At 49.6% G+C, this 10,241-nt stretch overlaps 1 long non-coding RNA gene across 1 annotated transcript; it reads right to left on the minus strand.

Moving 5' to 3' along the window:
- Positions 1-482: 482 nt before the first annotated feature.
- Positions 483-10,021, minus strand: LOC142707654 (uncharacterized). Its single transcript, XR_012868565.1, has 3 exons — positions 9,915-10,021; positions 1,685-1,864; positions 483-602 (listed from the first exon to the last, which is right to left on the minus strand). It is a non-coding gene; the product is annotated as an uncharacterized LOC142707654 (long non-coding RNA).
- Between the last annotated feature and the right edge of the window lie 220 nt (positions 10,022-10,241).

Here is a 10,241-nt window from a genome sequence, read left to right on the forward strand (position 1 = left end):
GAGAGGTTATATGGAGTAATAGGAGGAGATATAGGGAGAGGTTATATGTAGTAATAGGAGGAGATATAGGGAGAGGATATATGTAGTAATAGGAGGAGATATAGGGAGAGGTTATATGTAGTAATAGGAGGAGATATATGGAGAGGTTATATGTAGTATTAGGAGGAGATATAGGGAGATGTTATATGTAGTAATAGGAGGAGATATAGGGAGAGGTTATATGGAGTAATAGGAGGAGATATAGGGAGATGTTATATGTAGTAATAGGAGGAGATATAGGGAGAGGTTATATGTAGTAATAGGAGGAGATATAGGGAGAGGTTATATGGAGTAATAGGAGGAGATATAGGGAGATGTTATATGTAGTAATAGGAGGAGATATAGGGAGAGGATATATGTAGTAATAGGAGGAGATATAGGGAGAGGATATATGGAGTAATAGGAGGGATAAGTTACATATAAGAATTACACTGGTCACCTCATCCTAAAGTGGAGAAGAAGTTTCATATCTTTTGTGATTTTAAATTCGTGATTTGGAGGATACCAGTATTTTTCTTGAATATCGTACAGAGAAAACAATGTATAGCAGAGCGGTGTGATACCTGTAACAGAGAAATATATAGAAGAATTCATATATTGCCTTTAAAGGGAATGTGTTCGCAAAACATGTTTTTTTTTTTTTTTTGTCAAACAATTAGTGTGTAGGTGATTAAACATTGTTCTAATTTTTTTATTTTTTTCACGAGTCAGGAAATATTATAAATTGGATTCATTTGGATTCTAATTTATAATATTTCCCAGCACTGGTCACTAGATGGAACAATTCCCAAAATTGCAGCATTGCATGTGGTAAAGCAACCACATTGCTTTATGCTGCAAAATTGGGTAAAAATCCCTCGCTCTAGTGAGCTCTCAGCATCCCCCCCTCCTTTATCCTGGCTAGTGCCGGGAGAAACGAGGGAATTGAACGGTCAAACCTCCTACACTGTGTGTCGCCATTTTTTGAGCTAACACACAGTGTAGTAGGTTTACATACACTAGTAAAACACACAGTAAAACACGAACATACATAAAAATCACTTACCTGCTCCAATCGCCGCCGCTCCCTCCGGGCCGTCCGCTCCGTCTGCTCCATGTGCACAAGTCCAGAAGCCGCGACCGGAAGTAGTAATCTTACTGTCCGGCCGCGACTTCCGGTCCACAGGAAAATGGCGCCCAACGGCGCGCATTTCAAATTGGACTGTGTGGGAGCGGCGCATGCGCCGTTCCCACACAGACGGCGTACAGCATAGTGGATGGAACGGCTCCCGTTCGCATTCACTATGGGACTGGAGCTGCCGTATTCCATGTCTGTATGTGTCGTTAATCGACACATACAGAAATGGAAAAAAAAATGGCAGCCCCCATAGGGAAGAAAGTGTAAAAATAAAAAAAAGTAACACACAAATTAATACAAACGTTTTTAATAAAGCACTAACATCAAACTGATATTAAAAAAAAAATTTTGGTGCCACTGTTTCTTTAACAATAGAAAAACAATTATAATTATGCTGTAGTGGGGTTCCCTCCTGTCTAGCTCACCCTGTGGTGGGAGGAGCACACTGCCTGTCAGATAGCTCCTCCCTCCCTTTTCTACCCAATGGTAGGCCGCACATATATGTATGGTCTTGGATTCATTTCTTACCAAGCCTCTGTGCCAGATGAATACAGATCTCCTCGGCCGTGGTGACGTTCTGCTTGAAGCTGACGTAGTGCTCCTTCCCATTGCTCCAATATAGAAACACCCTGAGGCCAGCTCCGGTGAAGGTGCAGCCTTCCATGTCAGAATCGCTGTTTTTAACCGTGCACTGACACAAAGCCATCCCTAGAGGGCAGAGCAGAGTACATGAAGTCATTACAATGGTACGGACACATGCTGCATGTATACCCTGGCACAGGATACACTTTCTATACCACATTACATAACACGGAAACAATCAGCTTCAGGAAACCCCCGCACGGTAAACAGTAAACATTGCGGAATACAGCGTGTCACAATAGTCGCTTTATAAAAACGGCAGCGGAGACAATTAGTTACCAGACGTCACTAAATCATCCGAAATATTATTCATTCCTAACAATGCATAGTAAAGCCGCAAGGGAAAATAAGGGAAAAAAAATAAAAAAATAAAAATAAAAATCACAAAAATAAGTTTCTTATCTTTATTTGTTGTGCAGTTGAAACTACTCTATTGTCCCTGTTATCAGCCATTTTCCGGACTGGAAATTTTATGTGAAGCAATGAACGTTCTCCATAGGTTCAATCCTTCACATCCTATTTCACAGTCTGCCCCCTTTAACCCCTTCTCACGCCAGGATCAGAAAACCTCTGAATAAAAAAAAAAAAATAATGATAAAAATTAGAGGTGTTCTCCGGTTTACATAACCCATTTTCAAAAACTTTGGAGGACCCGGCACGACTATGCATTATAGAGACAGTTTGTCGATTTCAAAGGGCACCATGTAATACTTCATTTATCCTGTTGTGGCGCTATACAGAAATGTAACACTTGCCAGAAACCACAAAAAGTTACAGCAGCAGTCCCTGTGGACAACCCCTTTATATTCTAACATATGTACCCCAATATGGTGCCTAAATAAGAAAAAAATATGTCTCGATAGTGAAAGATATATTGAGGCAAAATGTCCAATGTATGAACAGCTTAAAAAGGGGTGGTCCCAAAATATCTAAAATTCTCACTTATCCACGCGATAGGTAAGAATTCTCTGATCGCTGGGCCCCCACCGATTGTGAGGAGGGTCCTGAATTGACAGATCATCCTCACTGCAACCCACGCAGTGAGGAGTAGCAGATGAGCGGATGTTTCCGTCAGTCTTATAGACTGAATGGAACGGCAGTCCAGAACGCACGCTATTTCTCTATCCAATGTCCTCCTCACCACGGTCAAGCAGTGAGAGGGAACAGGGAGTTAGGGGTCCCCTGTTCTCACGATTGGTGCTGGCCCCAATGATCACCTATCCTATAGATAAATGATAATTTGGAATTCTGGCGCAACCACTTCTGGCATTCATGCCATGAACCAGCAAGCTCAGGCTGAACAATAGGGGTGGGTTTAGATGTGGCAAAGTTTCTCGACCGCAGATTTTGATGCAAATTTGCTGCAAAACCTGCATGTAACCCCCATTGAAAGGCAAAGGGTGACATTTGCGGTAAAAAAAAAAAAAAAAATCGGCAACATAATGGAATGCTGACTACTTGAAAATCTGCATATATTTTTTTTACTACATGTGAATGGGGGTTTTCAAAACTCCATGCACATATATTGCCCTATAAATTGTGGATCTGAAAAAAACAAAAAACATCCACACGTAGAAGAAAAAAATAAATTAAAAAAAAGACAAAAAGAGCGGATTTCCCCCTTCCAATGCAAAGGAAATCTGCAGAAAAAATCCACACGTAATTCATGAGTGGCGGACAGACACCACCGCGTCTGCACCCCCCCCCCCCCCAGCTCTCCGCAGTGAAGAGGACATTGAATAGAGAAATAGCGTTCATGCCTGACCACCGTTCCATTCAAAGTCTATAGGACTACCGGAACCATCTGCTAACAGACTCCCCTTTGGCACCGGTGGACAGGTATATGGAAGAACAAGCAAGCTATAAACAAAATGATTGCCAAAAACGTCAACCTAAAGGGGAAGACAAGGTGGAGGGTAGCAAAACCAGGCCACAATGTCCACCAGACAGAGAAGACCAGATGAAGAATGGAGCAATAAGGAGAAGAGTCAAAAAGTAACGTAGACGTATATCACTAGACAGTACATGGTCCGTATACGGACACAGGAGCCACAACGTGAGGAACCTTCTGATGATGTCATCGGTGGGAAGAAGACCGGAAGTAGTAATACCTAGAACGTACAGAGACAGAGGCAGTCGTAATACCTAGAACGTACAAAGACAGGTACGTAGTAATACCTAGAACCCAGAACGTACAGAGACAGAGGAAGTCGTAATACCTAGAACCCAGGACGTACAGAGACAGGTGGAGTAGTAATACCTAGAACCCAGGACGTACAGAGACAGGTGGAGTAGTAATACCTAGAACCCAGAACATACAGAGACAGAGGAAGTCATAATACCTAGAACCCAGGACGTACAGAGACAGGTGGAGTAGTAATACCTAGAACCCAGAACGTACAGAGACAGGTGGAGTAGTAATACCTAGAACCCAGAACATACAGAGACAGAGGAAGTCATAATACCTAGAACCCAGGATGTACAGAGACAGGTGGAGTAGCAATACCTAGAACCCAGTACGTACAGACAGGCAGCGTAGTAATACCTAGAACCCAGAACGTACAGAGACAGGGGAAGTAGTAATACCTAGACCCCAGAACGTAGAGACAGGGGAAGTAGTAATACCTAGATCCCAGAACTACAGAGACAGGGGAAGTAGTAATACCTAGATCCCAGAACTACAGAGACAGGGACGTAGTAATACCTAGAACCCAGAATGTACAGAGACAGGGAAGTAGTAATACCTAGAACGTACAGACAGGCAACGTAGTAATACCTAGAACCCAGAACGTACAGAGACAGGGGAAGTAGTAATACCTAGACCCCAGAACGTACAGAGACAGGGGAAGTAGTAATACCTAGAACCCAGACCGTACAGACAGGGACGTAATACCTAGAAACCAGAACGTACAGAGACAGGGAAGTAGTAATACCTAGAACCAAGAACGTACAGACAGGGAAGTAGTAATACCTAGAACCCAGATCGTGCAGAGACAGGGGAAGTAGTAATACCTAGAACCCAGAACGTACAGAGACAGGGGAAGTAGTAATACCTAGAACCCAGAACGTACAGAGACAGGGGAAGTAGTAATACCTAGAACCCAGACCGTACAGAGACAGGGACGTAGTAATACCTAGAACCCAGAACGTACAGACAGGGAAGTAGTAATACCTAGAACCCAGGACGTACAGACAGGCAGCGTAGTAATACCTAGAACCCAGAACGTACAGAGACTGGGGAAGTAGTAATACCTAGAACCCAGAACTACAGAGACAGGGACGTAGTAATACCTAGAACCCAGAATGTACAGAGACAGGGAAGTAGTAATACCTAGAACCCAGAACGTACAGAGACAGGGGAAGTAGTAATACCTAGACCCCAGAACGTACAGAGACAGGGGGAAGTAGTAATACCTAGACCCCAGAACGTACAGAGACAGGGGAAGTAGTAATACCTAGAACCCAGACCGTACAGAGACAGGGACGTAATACCTAGAACCCAGAACGTACAGAGACAGGGACGTAATACCTAGAACCCAGAACGTACAGAGACAGGGAAGTAGTAATACCAAGAACGTACAGACAGGGAAGTAGTAATACCTAGAACCCAGATCGTGCAGAGACAGGGGAAGTAGTAATACCTAGAACCCAGAACGTACAGAGACAGGGGGAAGTAGTAATACCTAGAACCCAGAACGTACAGAGACAGGGGAAGTAGTAATGCCTAGAACCCAGACCGTACAGAGACAGGGACGTAGTAATACCTAGAACCCAGAACGTACAGAGACAGGGAAGTAGTAATACCTAGAACCCAGAACGTACAGAGACAGGGAAGTAGTAATACCTAGAACCCAGGACGTACAGACAGGCAACGTAGTAATACCTAGAACCCAGAACGTACAGAGACAGGGGAAGTAGTAATACCTAGAACCCAGACCGTACAGAGACAGGGACGTAATACCTAGAACCCAGAACGTACAGAGACAGGGAAGTAGTAATACCTAGAACCCAGAACGTACAGAGACAGGGAAGTAGTAATACCTAGAACCCAGGACGTACAGACAGGCAACGTAGTAATACCTAGAACCCAGAACGTACAGAGACAGGGGAAGTAGTAATACCTAGAACCCAGACCGTACAGAGACAGGGACGTAATACCTAGAACCCAGAACGTACAGAGACAGGGAAGTAGTAATACCTAGAACCCAGAACGTACAGAGACAGGGAAGTAGTAATACCTAGAACCCAGGACGTACAGACAGGCAACGTAGTAATACCTAGAACCCAGAACGTACAGAGACAGGGGAAGTAGTAATACCTAGAACCCAGACCGTACAGAGACAGGGACGTAATACCTAGAACCCAGAACGTACAGAGACAGGGAAGTAGTAATACCTAGAACCAAGAATGTACAGACAGGGAAGTAGTAATACCTAGAACCCAGATCGTGCAGAGACAGGGGAAGTAGTAATACCTAGAACCCAGAACGTACAGAGACAGGGGAAGTAGTAATACCTAGAACCCAGAACGTACAGAGACAGGGGAAGTAGTAATACCTAGAACCCAGAACGTACAGAGACAGGGGAAGTAGTAATACCTAGAACGTACAGAGACAGGGGAAGTAGTAATACCTAGAACCCAGAACGTACAGAGGTGCCAGAACTCATGTGCCCCTTCCACCCGCACGTGTCACCAGCTTTCATTCTGTCCCCGTCAGTTTTGGCTTCCCACAAGCTTCAGAGCCTATTCCTACAGTAAGCAGTGACCTTCATAGTGCACTCCAAAAACTGCAAGAAAACATATTGTGGCTTCTGTTACCAGTGCCGGAGGAAATAGGTCCGAGCGCACCGGCAGACAAAACTCGTCCTTCTGTAAACAGTAGAGCTACGTGTGCCAAAAACAGTCAAAACACGGATGACACTGCGGAGAATCAGTAAGGGGGGGGCAGAAACTAAAAGGGATAACAGTAAAGCAGAACTCCTCTATATGTGGCCCCTGATGCTAATAGACGGTGGCATAAAGATGTTGCCCACTAGTTTCAATTGGCACCATGTAATTATTCAATACCCATGCCGAAGGATCCGAGGCCGAGCTCCCCGGGTAATCTCATTAATCTGTGAGTGGGGCACCAGCATAAGTGGAGCCTCGGAGGAAATACTGGAGTTTTACATATTAGGCAACTTCTCAAAAAAGGAAGCACCAATGAAAACCCATTGTGATTACGTTTTACTTCCAGTAATATGGCGCACACAGTGGTCTGGGTATCCGGGATGGAACAGAATATTCTACGTCTGGACCTGGTGATAATCCAGGAGATTATATAATCCAGTCATGATGTATTTCCCTTCAAATTACCAGAAAAATAAAAATTTAAGGCAAGTAAGAAATGTAAGAAGGTTTATGAATCATCTATAAGGAAAGATTATATTGTATTCCCCAGAGCCAAGGGGCACGAAGCACAGAGGGGAGCGAGGCACAGAGGCAGGCAGGCAGCAGAGAGGGGAGCGAGGCACAGAGGCAGGCAGGCAGCAGAGAGGGGAGCGAGGCACAGAGGCAGGCAGGCAGCAGAGAGGGGAGCGAGGCACAGAGGCAGGCAGGCAGCAGAGAGGGGAGCGAGGCACAGAGGCAGGCGGCAGAGAGGGGAGCGAGGCACAGAGGCAGGCGGCAGAGAGGGGAGCGAGGCACAGAGGCAGGCGGCAGAGAGGGGAGCGAGGCACAGAGGCAGGCGGCAGAGAGGGGAGCGAGGCACAGAGGCAGGCAGGCGGCAGAGGGGGGAGCGAGGCACAGAGGCAGGCAGGCGGCAGAGGGGAGAGCGAGGCACAGAGGCAGGCAGGCGGCAGAGGGGGGAGCGAGGCACAGAGGCAGGCAGGCGGCAGAGGGGGGAGCGAGGCACAGAGGCAGAGGCAGGCAGGCGGAGGGGGGAGCGAGGCACAGAGGCAGGCAGGCGGCAGAGGGGGGAGCGAGGCACAGAGGCAGGCAGGCGGCAGAGAGGGGAGCGAGGCACAGAGGCAGGCAGGCGGCAGAGAGGGGAGCAAGGCACAGAGGCAGGCAGGCGGCAGAGGGGGGAGCAAGGCAGAGGCAGGCAGGCGGCAGAGAGGGGAGCGAGGCACAGAGGCAGAGGCAGGCAGGCGGAGGGGGGAGCGAGGCACAGAGGCAGAGGCAGGCAGGCGGAGGGGGGAGCGAGGCACAGAGGCAGGCAGGCAGGCGGAGGGGGGAGCGAGGCACAGAGGCAGAGGCAGGCAGGCGGCAGAGGGGGGAGCGAGGCACAGAGGCAGAGGCAGGCAGGCGGAGGGGGGAGCGAGGCACAGAGGCAGGCAGGCGGCAGAGGGGGGAGCGAGGCACAGAGGCAGGCAGGCGGCAGAGAGGGGAGCGAGGCACAGAGGCAGGCAGGCGGCAGAGAGGGGAGCAAGGCACAGAGGCAGGCAGGCGGCAGAGGGGGGAGCAAGGCAGAGGCAGGCAGGCGGCAGAGAGGGGAGCGAGGCACAGAGGCAGGCAGGCTGCAGAGGGGCAGGTTTTGGGCCTGTACATACAAGCCATCACATCTCAGCCCAGAAATAAATAATAGAAAGCCGTTTTCACATTTTTAATGGGGAGAAAATGCACCAGCAAATATTAGCATGTGCAGCGGCTGTAAGTTTGCACCACGTCCTATTAACACTGCAATATACAAGACGTCAAATGTGGCAGAACTGTCAGCAGTGTGAACAGAGTCTTACTGTAATAACACCTACATTTTACTCCTTATCTAGTAATACTCGTCCAGAACTTGGTCCGAGGCCATCACAGCGAGATGCCCACAAGACCCTGGACCCGTGTCACCCAGCCTATGTGCCGCTGCCCAGGAAATGGTCAGTAACTTATTACTTATTAGTATTAATGCCCTTATAAACATTTTTCCTATAACATATGTAAAACCATAGACGTCACGTCACATCATCACCTTGAGTTGTGCCGGATGATGACACGCTAAAGTACACCTGACCGACCACCTCCGCTCCCCTACGCCTGGCAAACCCCACTCCCCCTACGCCTGGCAAACCCAGCTCCCCCCGCGCCTGGCAAACCCCGCTCCCCCCGCGCCTGGCAAACCCCGCTCCCCCCGCGCCTGGCAAACCCCGCTCCCCCCGCGCCTGGCAAACCCCGCTCCCCCCGCGCCTGGCAAACCCCGCTCCCCCGCGCCCGACAACCTCCGCTCCCCCGCGCCCGACAACCCGCGCTCCCCTACGCCTGACAACCTCCGCTCCCGACAACCTCCGCTCCCCTACGCCTGGCAAACTCCGCTCCCCCTACGCCTGGCAAAACCCGCTCCCCCTACGCCTGGCAAAACCCGCTCCCCCTACGCCTGGCAAAACCCGCTCCCCCTACGCCTGGCAAAACCCGCTCCCCCTACGCCTGGCAAAACCCGCTCCCCCTACGCCTGGCAAAACCCGCTCCCCCTACGCCTGGCAAAACCCGCTCCCCCTACGCCTGGCAAACTCAGCTCCCCCGCGCCTGGCAAACCCAGCTCCCCCGCGCCCGACAACCTCCGCGCCCGACAACCTCCGCGCCCGACAACCTCCGCGCCCGACAACCTCCGCGCCCCTACGCCTGACAACCTCCGCTCCCCTACGCCCGACAACCTCCGCGCCCGACAACCTCCGCGCCCGACAACCTCCGCGCCCGACAACCTCCGCTCCCGACAGCCTCCGCTCCCCTACGCCTGACAACCTCCGCTCCCCTACGCCTGACAACCTCCGCTCCCCTACGCCTGACAACCTCCGCTCCCGACAACCTCCGCTCCCCTACGCCTGACAACCTCCGCTCCCCCGCGCCTGACAACCTCCGCTCCCCCGCGCCTGACAAACCCAGTTTCACCTGTAGATTTACAGCATATAAGGATGATATTAATTCTAAGGATCCAATAGTCAGACATGAATTATCTGGCCGCTTGTGACAGATATAATAATGTACACAGCACGTATGCAAAACATATGCCACAATATAAAGGCTGGATGAGGAGTAAATAGAGGAAGAGGAGTGTCAGGCTCATATCAGCACCATTAGAGGAAGCCGGTAGCGAGGAAAGGGTTAACTCCTGATGTATAATAGTACTGCGTGTAATATCATGTCCGCTCACCTCCGGCAGGGTCACATGACCTCCCGTCCGCCGCCCGGAGCTGCTCGCTGTCAGACCACAAGAGAAGATTTGACGTCACTCACCGTCAACACAGCAAAATGCGCCTCAGCCGCCACGCCTACTTCCGCCTGGGTCACCGCTGTGATTGGCTACAGCTCCCGCGTCCGGCACCACACCATTGGATGAAGCGTATGAGCCTTGTGACTAGAAGTGGGCGGAGCTGAGACTCCTGTTTATTTATTTAGGGGAATTTATTTGTCTTGGGTGTATTTGCTTTGTTGTGTTTGAGGAGGAGCAGGGGGCGGGGGCGAGGCCGCAGCTGAGGTC

This window comes from Rhinoderma darwinii, unplaced genomic scaffold (assembly GCF_050947455.1).
Source record: "Rhinoderma darwinii isolate aRhiDar2 unplaced genomic scaffold, aRhiDar2.hap1 Scaffold_3877, whole genome shotgun sequence".
NCBI lineage: Eukaryota > Metazoa > Chordata > Amphibia > Anura > Rhinodermatidae > Rhinoderma > Rhinoderma darwinii.